Source organism: Castor canadensis, chromosome 11, assembly GCF_047511655.1.
Source record: "Castor canadensis chromosome 11, mCasCan1.hap1v2, whole genome shotgun sequence".
In the NCBI taxonomy this organism is placed as follows: Eukaryota; Metazoa; Chordata; class Mammalia; order Rodentia; family Castoridae; genus Castor; species Castor canadensis.
Window position 1 is genome coordinate 67,299,667 of NC_133396.1, and position 11,718 is coordinate 67,311,384.

The following is an 11,718-nucleotide window of genomic DNA, read 5'->3' on the forward strand; positions in this document are numbered from 1 at the left end:
ACATATACACACATACACACACATATAGACACATATACACACATACACATGCACATACACATACACACATATACACACATGCACATACACATGCATACACACACATACACAGGCACACACATATACATACAAACATACACACACATGCATGCATACACATGCACACACTCACACATATATATACACACATATAAACACATACACACATATATACATATACACAGGCGTACACATGCACACACATGCATACACACATACATATACACATGCACACAAGCATACGCATGCACACATACACACATACACATGCACACACACATACACACATATACACACACATACATTCATATGCATACACATATATATGCATACACATCCACACACATGCACACACATATACACATACACATGCACACATGTACATGCATATGCACATATACATACACCTACATATACACACACATACACATACACACACACACATGCACACACATTTTTTTCCCTAGACCACTGATAGCGAATAATTCAAACCATGGAAAGTGCAACCTCAGATAAGTAGACTGGACTATAGTTTCAAACTGCAGTTACAACATTATGGTTGTTAACATTTTACTGTCTTGCAATCTGGATGACACACCAGATGCTTCTAATGATGATAAGTACAAGGCCTAGGACAAATCGTGCTTCTACGAGATGGTGAACCTGACAAATGTACGTCACAGCCTTGTAGAAAGAATGAGAAAGAAGTAAGTGGATTTTTAAACTTACTGCTTAGCATAGCACCGCCCCGGCATATTAGAGACGCTCTTATGCAGCTTTTAAAGACAAAAGAGACCTGCCTTCACATTCAGTCACTCACTGGCAACAGTAATTATGAATGACTGCTTGTCAAAGTGGTGATAGCAAGCAATCTAATTTTCTCACCTTGTGGACACACATGGTTTAGTGCAAGTTTGCCCACAGGTACTGTAACATCACTCAAACATTGTACTCAAGTCTGTTATATCTAAAGGTTCCCAGCTAGCAAATGGACAAGACTGGACTTGGTCATAATCAGGATGCACTAGAGAAACAGGATCAATATGATGTATGTTATATAGAGAATTTATATAATATAAAAAAGGGGACTTATTGGGTTGGCTTACAAGATTGGTGGGCAGGTCATCACACAGAGGCTCTTTCCATGCTCTAGAGCCAGAAAACCTGACAACAGCTCTGTCTAAGAAGCTGGGAGTTCAGAACAAGGGGTACCAATGATGCAGCCACAGCCCACAACTGAAGGCTTGGAACCTGGAGGGCCACTTGTGTGAGACCATGTTGAAAGCTAAAGGAACTGGCATGTGATGTCCACAGGCGATGACAGCAGCAACAGGCATATGTGCTCAGGAAGAATGGAGCCTGCACGCCCTTGGTGGCTTTCCATTTTTACAGTTTTATTCCATCTCGGCCCCCAGCCTATCAGATGATGCTATACATATTTCGGGTGAGTCTTTCTCCCTCAGTTGTTCTTCCACATGTCAATCCTCCCTGAAAATACCCTCACAGACACCACCAGAAGTGTGTTTTACTAATGTCCTAGGCATCTCTGAGTCCAGTCAAGTTGACAATCATGAATAACCATCACAGATGGAAGCCAAGTCTCTCTGAGTGTGGGACCCTCTGTCTGTTCCATGACATGCTTACCAGGTTCGGAAGGGGCCTTAATGGCCCTGTAAGTGGACAGTTTCTGAAGGTTCTGTAACACATGGGAGAGGCCATCCACAGGGATGGTTTTTAATGTTCTTTTCAGTGCACAGCAGAATCACATGTAGTTTTGACTACATAGTGAAGAAAAGAAATATTTCCTCCAAAATCAGTAGTTTTATAGAATCTTGCAAAATACTGTGATATTCACTAAGAAAAGTATCAGAAACTGTGTTAAAAGACCCAGGTTCTGAGCCCTGCATTGCCATTATCTAACAAGCAACTTTTAACAAACCATGCCTCTTCTATCGTTTTTCATCTGTTAAATGAAGATAAGAAGCAGGACCCAGTGGACAAGCCCCAGGTCAGTGTTACCAGGTGCAGAGGGAGAGTCAAGGTCTGGGGAGGGCAAGGTTCATGGTGAGTCCCAGAAGTCTTGAAAAGGCCCTTCTGGTACTCACGGGCTTTTCTTGCTGACCTAAGTTAGGTTGTGATTTAAGCAAGCTTCAAGGGAATGCTGCTAACTACTGCCACAGAAGATGTAATTAGAAAGAGTACTGTGCTCTGTTCGGTTTCTTGTGTGATGATTCCCCTCTGCAATGTACGATGTATCAGCCTAATGATTGTTGTTCCTTGTATTTATTATCTGAAGAGCCATTTGCTAAAGGTTGCCCTGAGTTATATTATCTATACTAATTTTGAGGAAAGAAAGGCCCAAATCACCTGGGTTACAACTGAGCCTAATAAATTTTTTTTTCTGGAAAAAATTTTTGAGTCAAAAGAAATGATTCTTGTGGGGAGGGGATATGTACATATACATAGAGAGAGAGAGAGAGAGAGAGAGAGAGAGAGAGAGAGAGAAGGAGGAGGAAGGGAGGGAGGGAGGGGGGAGGAAAGAAAGGGAGAAAGAAAGAAGGGAAGGAAGGGAAGATGAGAGAAAGAAAAAAAGGAAGGAAGGAGAGAGAGAAAAAAAGAAAGTTGAGAAAGACCAAGCCTTATTAATGGAGCCCACTGTCTGCCCTGGATCCAAACAGAAGATCGCCATAAATCACTAGAAATGATTACTAGACTGTTATCTAAGGATGACTCTCCACTTCTAGATTTGTCTGAGAATATACGAGTATAGGTTGAGCATCTCTAATTTTAAATCCAAAATGCTCCAAGATCCTAAACTTTGTGAGAGTCGAAATGCTGCCACAAGCGGAAAATTACACACCTGACCTCATGTGATGGGTTGCAGTCAAAACGCAGGTGCACTAAAAATGGAGTATAAAATTACCTTTAAGCTATGTGCATATGGTAATTATAAAATGTTTATAAGTGAATTTCTTGTTTGGACTTGGATACCAATCCCAAGATACCACATTATATTTACTGAAATATTCCAAAATGTGAAAAAATCTGAACTGTTTCTGGTTCCAAGCATTTCAGACACGGGAACCAGTCATGTGACCCATGACTTCGCATATGATCCAAGGATGCTCTGAATGTTCAGAAACATTCTGGGGTTGCAGAAATATCCGCTCTGGTGGTGGTCACCATCCACTGTGTCTACTGAACTCTTGTAATAGGACTATTATGACTGAGGAGCTAATTTTTAAAATGTTTAATTTACATTACTTAAAGTTAAGTCTCAATGGCCACAAGGATCTAGTGACTATCAAATTAAACAACACAAATTCAAAGGGACACACTTAGCTACTGCAGTGCCCTGCTATTCAGCCCCTCCATATTAGACCTAGCCTGTTTACCTTGGCACAGTTTCCATCTGTCCTCAGCTTTCTCCGCTGAGCCTAAGATGACTTCTCTTCCAAAATCCATTCTGGTCAGAAACCTAAAAGTGGAGGAGAAGGCTGAAAAATGGAAAAGAGAAACTTGACAACTTTTTCTGCATTTTCATCTTTTACTTCCAAATTCCCTCCCTTATTAAAAACCTACCATCAATTAAATAGTGGTCAGTTTTCTTTTTTGGTCTAAAAATATTGTCTGCCTTAAATTGCTCATGGCCATGAGATGGTTCTTCTCCTTCTCCTTCTCTTCCTTGTCCTCCTCCTTCTTCTTTCTTCTTTTTCTTCAGCACCCAAGGAGGTTTCTTTGAAATTGGAACCACTTAAAACATTTTGCAGCTTCTCACAGAGAACATTTCTCCTTCTCTGCGCCCCTGTTCTCCTTATACCCAGTTGTCTGCCTTCCCACCCAGGGTCAGCTTTCTATCTCTTGGCATTCCATGTGCTGTCACCATAGTCAATAACACTTTCCCTCCTCCTCTCATCCTGCTGTTCTAATCCCTATTACCACAGAGAAGTGCAGCAGTCACACCTGTACCACCTTCCTGGGGTCTCCAGGAGGCAGTGGGTTCAGTGGTTCAGGGCCTCTTACTGTCATCTGTCTTCAGCCAGGTCAGATCCTCCTCCTTTGTGCCCTGGTCGTATCTCAGCTGTGATCTTTAATAACACCTTACAAACTGCATTGTAATATTCTGTTTACTTGTGGGTCTCCTCTATTAAACCAGGAATTTTTTAAACTTCAGGTCATAAAATCAACATAGTGGGCTGTGATTGCTATTTAAAGATGAATAGAATAGAATAGAAAATATCAGAAATCATTTTATAGCTCTTTAGTTATTGTTTTGTGAAATTTCAATCGTTTAATTATTACACACATACATCAGCATGTACATTTGCATGTATGCATTGAGTATGATGTAAATTAAGGCCAAAAGAAGTTTTTAAAAATATTACACTAGACTGGGAATAGTGGCTCAGGCCTGTAATCCTAACTTCTACAGAGGCAGAGATCAGGAGTATCATGGTTCGAGGCCAGCCCAGGCAAAATGTTTGTGAGGCCCCAGCTCAATCAATGCCTGGACACTGGCCTGTATTTGTCATCCCAGTTATGCAGTGATGAACAAAAAAGTATGACTGCAGACAAAGCCAGTCCAAGCATAAAGTGAGACCCTATCTCAAAAATAAACAATACAAAAAGGTTAGTGGCATGGCTCAAGTGGTGGAGCCTCTGCCTAGCAAGTGCAGGGCCCTGAGTTCCACTCTCAGTATGACACACACATAAAAACAAAACAAATAAACAAACAAGCAAAAATAAAACACTGCTACACTAAACTAAAACTCTAGAACACATAGACAAAGACATATGTTTCATGGTTGTATCTGTGGTATCTACCACAATGTCTGAAAGACAGTTCTGAATAAATTTATGTCAAGGTAGTCAGAGTGAGGGATGCAGGCCAGCACCAAGCCCAAGTATGCACTATTATAAAACACTGTAAGACCAAGTGCAAAGACCATGCTGATGGTGTACATCGTGGTGGCCATTGATACAACAGGCTGAGTAGCGTTTGAAGCAAGCCATGAAGGAGAAGTCAAAGTTAGAGCCAGCCAGTCCAGGTTTGGGACTCAGAAATTCCAGTCTGCCTTCACAAAGGTAAGCCTCATAATTTGAGTTTCAGGACCTGGTCTGCCTTGTTGCTTGTGAGCATCCGTTGTCTGAAAGATCACATGGCCCTCATCATCCCCCTCTTGGACCTTTCATCTCCACACTGCTCTCCTTTGCAGTCTCCCTGAGTGCCCCTTTTCCTGCCATATCAATCCTGGGCTACCTAGTGGTGGGAAGGGGTCCTGACTTATTTCTCCAATTGCATTCTTTGTCACTCTTTCTCCAGATCAGACTCTCTGAGTTCTGCCTCTTGTCCTAGAATGTTGGCCTCTTGCCAGTTCCTCCTTCCCATCTTCTGCCAACTGAGGAAAGCCTTTCACTAGGATCTCAACATATGGCAGTGAGGAGGCAAACTGGAAGAGCATTCAGTCTGGGAGTCTGTAGTCATTTCCTAAGGTGGCTATACATAGCCAGATGCATGAACAGACACACTGCTGAGTACAAGAAAGCTTATTCTTACATTTGTGACTTTCTTTCAGTGAAGCACTTCTTTAGGAGGGAATCCTAGGTGTCTTCCCTTAGGTGAATGTAGCCTGATTCTGGTCAAGAATGCTGATGGTGGCTTATACTGGGACCATGGCTGATCTGGCTCTGGAGATAAGGTCTGAGGACATGCATCTGTCACTTTAGTGGTGAATACAGGAAAACAAATGGAAATGACAATTGGGCTGAAGTTCCTGAAATCTTTTCAAAATATCACAATGCCTTTTATCTCTTGCTGTGCATAGGAGCTATGCTATATGCAATCCAAAATGACAGATAATCCTCACGTCAGGAGCAGTGGCACACTGGCACTTGGAATAAGTTTGCTGCTCTTGTAGATGTGGGTTTGTTGCCTGCCTTTGGCATCCCCAGGGAAAGAGGAGGGACTGCTGTTTCCTGAGTGCCTGTTTTGAGCCAGAAATTCTACTTAAATGAGTGACATGATTTGACTTCCATAATTCTCTTCTTTCTCCATGCAGCCAACTTGTCAAGTCCTTTTCCATCCTCCAGGTGGAATGGGCAACCATGATGCTAGTGATCCAAAGACACAGTGTAAGTTTCAGGGACCAGTGCTAAAGGAATAAAACTGTATGCTTAAAGTACTTTTCCTTTCTAATTACTGAAAATGGACCTCAAACTTCTTAAAAGAGTAGAAGACTTGTTTCAAATGAAGTGTTATGTGGAATAGTAAACAAATGAAAAATAAATAAAAATTTTAACAAAACAGAGATGCTATTTTGGTTGAAGAAATTTGTAAATGGAACCTGACTCCTCAACCCTCAAGACTTCCGGTCACATCCCTTTGACTCCCAAATACTTCTGGAATATTCAGCAGAACATAAAGCAATCAGAAGCAGCCACTTCCACCATGGGAATTCTTTGCATAAGGAATGTTGCTAATTGTTTACATGCATTATTCCTTTGCTACTCATAATATTATAATATTGATTACTATTATTAGTTTCAGTATTGGTATCATTATTATCACTCCTATTCTGCAGAAGAGGAAACACAAGGTTTAAAATTTTTTGAACATCTTCCTTAGGTAGTGGAGTCTGAGTTTAACTCTACATATTCTGACTCTGATGTCAACAGTCTTTATCATTATTCATGGATTCATTCATCCCTCTAACAAATATTTATTGAGCATCTTTTGTAGGTAAGCCAGGCTCTAAGTAAACAAAACAAGCAAATGTCCCTGTTCTTGTGAACTTGGCAGGAGTGGGTGGGTAGGATACAACCAATATGTAAAATAAGTAAGAAATAGTATGTTAAAGGATGATAAGTGCTTGAAGGAGAATAAAATGGGAGGTGAAAGGAGAAAATATTGGGAGCTGAAAAATATAAGTAGAGTTCACCAAGGCCTCAATGAGACTATATATTATGAGCACTATGGTATTTTAGCTAAGTTTGAAAAATAAAACAATTTTGAGTTGAGTAAAGGATAAGGTGAAATCAGAAATTGCTAAATTATACTGATTAAATGAGGTAAGTGGTAAAATGAATAAGATCTTCAAATAAATCATTCTAGTGGGTAAAACTTATAGGCAAATTAAGATTTGATCTAAGATACATTAAAACATTAATATGATCTAAGATACACAAAGAATGGATTCCTAATATTGCAGTTTTTCTTCAGAGAATTCAAATTCTTCACTATGGGTGTTTTGCAGAAGCTTCAAATGTAGGGTGTTCAACATGTCAGAGACAATGGCTTGGGTATGCTCATTTTGACAGTGACTGCTGGTTTTGATTAGAAAGGATTTCCTTGCTAGTTCAGCTGAACATTGACACATTCTATTCCTTCACAGTGTGGTTGGCAGCTGTTCTATTGCAAATCCAAGAGAGATCTGATAAATTTAGCACTGATTAAAAACTGAATCCTTGAGTTGAAAGATGAGTTAAGGTACAATTGCTTAGCACAATGGTTTCTTTCCCTATTAGGAAAATAGCTTACTTGGAAATCTTGGTGCAAATCATATAATTTGATCCAAACTTGTGAAGTTCCCATAAATTTAGGCAATAATTTTCTTTCTAAAAATGTGGGCTTTTTGTGAAATTACTTTACATCGTCTGCATGTTATACTTGGTAAAATCACAATAACAGACCATAAGGTTGTCACCAAAACAGAAGCAAGACCTGCATTTGGGCCTGACTGGGAAGTTACAGTTTTATAAGAAAAAGGGGAACAGCTACCAATTAAAAGGCCTGGAGAATGTGAGGATTGAATTAGTACACACAAAGAAAGCCTTCCATGTGGGCAAAACAGAACCTCCTACACATTTGAGTTCAACAAACTCTTATTGAACAAATACCAGGTGCCAGACCTTGGACAAGGTGCAGAGTTTACAGTGATGAATAGTGATTGTAAAGTAATTATAGGGTGGCTGAGTATGTGCTTCAAAATGTCAACTTCAGTGGCTTGACAAAAATGCTGCCATATCCACCATTGGGATAATTTCTTTGTACATTTTCTCCTGAAAGTCCTTGTCAAATGCAAATGGATTACCTAGAAAAGGACAAGATATTAACCATTACTTCTTGTAGCATTGCTTAGACTTCCAACAGAATGAGTGATTAATTTAGAAAGTATCTATTGAGTACCTACTATGTGTCAGGCCCAAATGGAATAATACACACTAATTTCCTGCTCTCAAAAATTTACCTTTTTAATGAGAGGAGAGAGACAAAAAGCCTAACACATACTTAGGTAATATGTCAGATAATGAGGAATAAAGCAGGGGTGGAGCTAGGAAGAGATAGGGATGAGCCATGACTACTTTCATACAGGGTTGTCAGATAAAAGCTTTATAATAAGGTGGAGTTTAAACAAAGACTGAAGAGAAATGAAGATGAGAGACCAGGGAGCGTCAAGTCAGATATAGAATCTTTAGATGTGATCTGGAATATGGCAAGGAATCCAGTGTGGCTGGAGTGAAAGAGCACAGGGAGTGATGACAGTGGATGGAGTTTGACAAGTAGGAGAAGCTCGACAATTATGGTTGGTGTCATGGTGCTGATGGTGATTATGGTAGCAGGGGTGGTAGTGATCAATAGATCTGAACAGGAAGGTAGGTTCTGTCACAGCCAGCCTGTAGCCATTAGACAGAGGAGTGAGAGACTAAGGGCAAATTGAAAGGAAAAACAGAAAAGCAAACGAGCAATTAGTTGACAAAAGGCAACTTGTCTGCCCATGTGCTTTTCTTTCCAGGACTGGTCCCTTGCTACGTATCATTACCTCCTAGAATGTTGCATATGCAACCTTGAGTCAAAACTGCCTCCAAATCAGGCTGCTCTTACTGCTGTTTTCCTTGTCTCCTTTTTCCCAGATCAGCTCCTGAGAAAACTAACCAGACGGAAAGGAAGGAAAAATGGTTTCCTTCCCTGGCAGACAATTAGCAAACATGTGACTTGAGGGCATTTCCTCATTTTATGAGTGAGAGACCCCAGGGCCAGAGAGATCAGTTACAACTTGCTAGAATACAACTTGCTGGAATACATACATGTTTGTGCACAATATAGCTTTTATTCATACATTTAGTTTTGCTCTCTTTTGTATTGACACCTATGAACTCTGCTCTTTGATACTCCACAGATCCTAAACAAGTACTTCCCCAGTGAAGGCTTGAAGAGAAACTTAAGATCTTAGTGTTTAGATGAGGCACTGATTCTCACTAGAAAAAAGTGTCCTCAATTCAGTGATTTCCTCTTTTAGCCATCTGCAAATCACATGGGAGCTTGTTTAAATAAATATTTCTGGAGAATATCCACAGATTTGGGGTTTAGTAACCCCAATTAATTAATTAATAGGGATGTTATAATTTGAATTATAGCCTGAGGAAGACTCTGAGTTAGATGGTCTCATAATTTGAATAATAGCCTGAGGAAGGCTCTGAGTCAATTTCTTGAGAAGCATTAGGTTATACTGCAGTAACAGGTGTTATGCTGGGACTGGTACATGTACTGGGGGTGGCGGCAATGCTAAGAGAATTTAGTGATAGTGAACACAGAATGGAAATGGGAATAGTGGTGAAGGTGTTGGTAGTAATGTTGATAATTGATGATGTTGGCATTGCCATGATGGTGGTGAAGGTGATGGTGTTGGTTGGAGATGGAAGTCATGGTGGTGGTGGTGGTTATGGTAGCAGAGGTAGCAATGATCACACTTAGGTGTGAGGGTATGGCTGCTATTTCTTAGTTTCCCTGAGGACTCATTGGACCTGATGTGTCAGAGCTCACTGTGTCCACTGGAGTTCAACAGATATATGGATCTCCCATTGCTTCCTCTCTTCCTGAAATATATTTCTCTAGGACTGAATGTATATATTGACCTCCAGGGTTGTTCTTCCAAATGACTACAGACACATCTTTTATTCAGCTAAATAGCTCATGTTTATCAAGTGTCTATCTTATGCTAAGCTTTCTATTTAGAGTTCCATACAAATTACTTAACACATCTATGAAGTAGATGCCATTAATATGTTTGATTGAAAGATGAGAAAACCGAGGTTCACAAGTGGTTAAGACACACAAGTCCAGAGGCCTTTTAATGGATTCTGGAGTCAGATTGTTTGAGCTGCACAATCACTGCCTATGTACCAAGCACATAGCAGAGACTTATTAAATAAGAATGAATACATTAAAACAAATGATTAAAGCAAAATGACAACCCAGGAATGGACCAAATAGCTCTGTGTACTTAATCCATATTAATCTCTGTTTAGTCCACTCAAAAGCAAAGTCACCCTAATGTCTCCACGTGGTGCCAATCATTAGTTCCCAGCACTCAGACCTGCAGCTGGCTGTTACTGTTTGGATTTGAAATGTCCCCCAAAGTCTCGTGTTGAAGGTTTGTTCCCAAATAGGACAGTATGCAAGAGGCTGGATCATGAGGGCTTTTGCCTCATCAATGGGTTGATTCACTGATTGGTTCATAATTTGATGGGTTATTAGGAGGCAATGGAAACATAGGGAATACGGGTCCTAGTTGAAGGGAGTGAGTCACTGTAGGCTATATCTTTCCCCTACTCCTTTCCTCTCTGTCTATTTCCCAATGACCATTAGGTGAGCAGATTTGCTCTGCCATGCCCTCTCTACCAGGATGTTCTGCCTCACCACAGACCCACAGTGGCCAAGTAATCATGGAGTGAAACCTCTGAAATTGTGGACCAAAACAAAATAAGCCTTTCTCCTTTAAGCTTAGGTGTTTCTTCACAGTAACAGAAGTGAGCACACTGGCAGATAGTATGTCCTCAGTAAACATTTGTTAAATCAATCAACAAAACATTTTTCTCAGAATTTTGGTGATAACTCATGAGAGAACATTCACAGATGATTGAAAGAGGATTTGGCTTCATTTGTAGTATTTGAATAGTTGGAGTCTGAAGCTTCATAAGATGCAGTGAAAGAGGTTGGTTTGAAGACCATATCAGGATAGATATGAAAACATATGAAGTTGTCCTGTGAAGACAGAGCCAGAAGCAGAATGAGCCATTGCCTGCCCAGGCTGGGGAAGGTGACAACACAGCATCATTCTCCCCTTCTTCCTGACATTTGAAATTCCGCTCTGCAGAAGCCAGTCATGATCCCCAGTGAGGCTAAAGCCTTCAAAAGCAGCTGACCTCTGGAGAGGTCAAGCCTCTGGGCTTGAGGCTGCTCTCAGAGCAAAGTGGCTAGAATAAATAAATAAACCTTTATAAAGCTCTCCTTTATAGGCTATAAAGTTTATGCTTTCTAGCCTCTCCTGAGTGGCTCCTGGATATTGGTGGGGAAGAGGAAGGTCCATGTGTTTGAGCAGGAGGGGGTTTGTAAACAAACAATCTAAGAATGAAAGGATATGGTGTTTTCACCCATGGAAAATGTTCACATAGATTCTCTCAATGTTTGATGTCTTTTCTCTGCTCACATTCTGGACTTCTCCCTACCTTCTGTTAGGTCCCATTTTCCCCCAAGGGTACATAGGCTTAGGAGTAAATAACTTGTCTTGTTTGTTGGGATAAGAGGCCTGTGGTTGCATTGATCTTTGCCACATAAATGGTGCAGACCATGGGTGGAGGACTGCCTCTTAACTGAGAGATGTTCTCAAGTGTGTGCCTTCT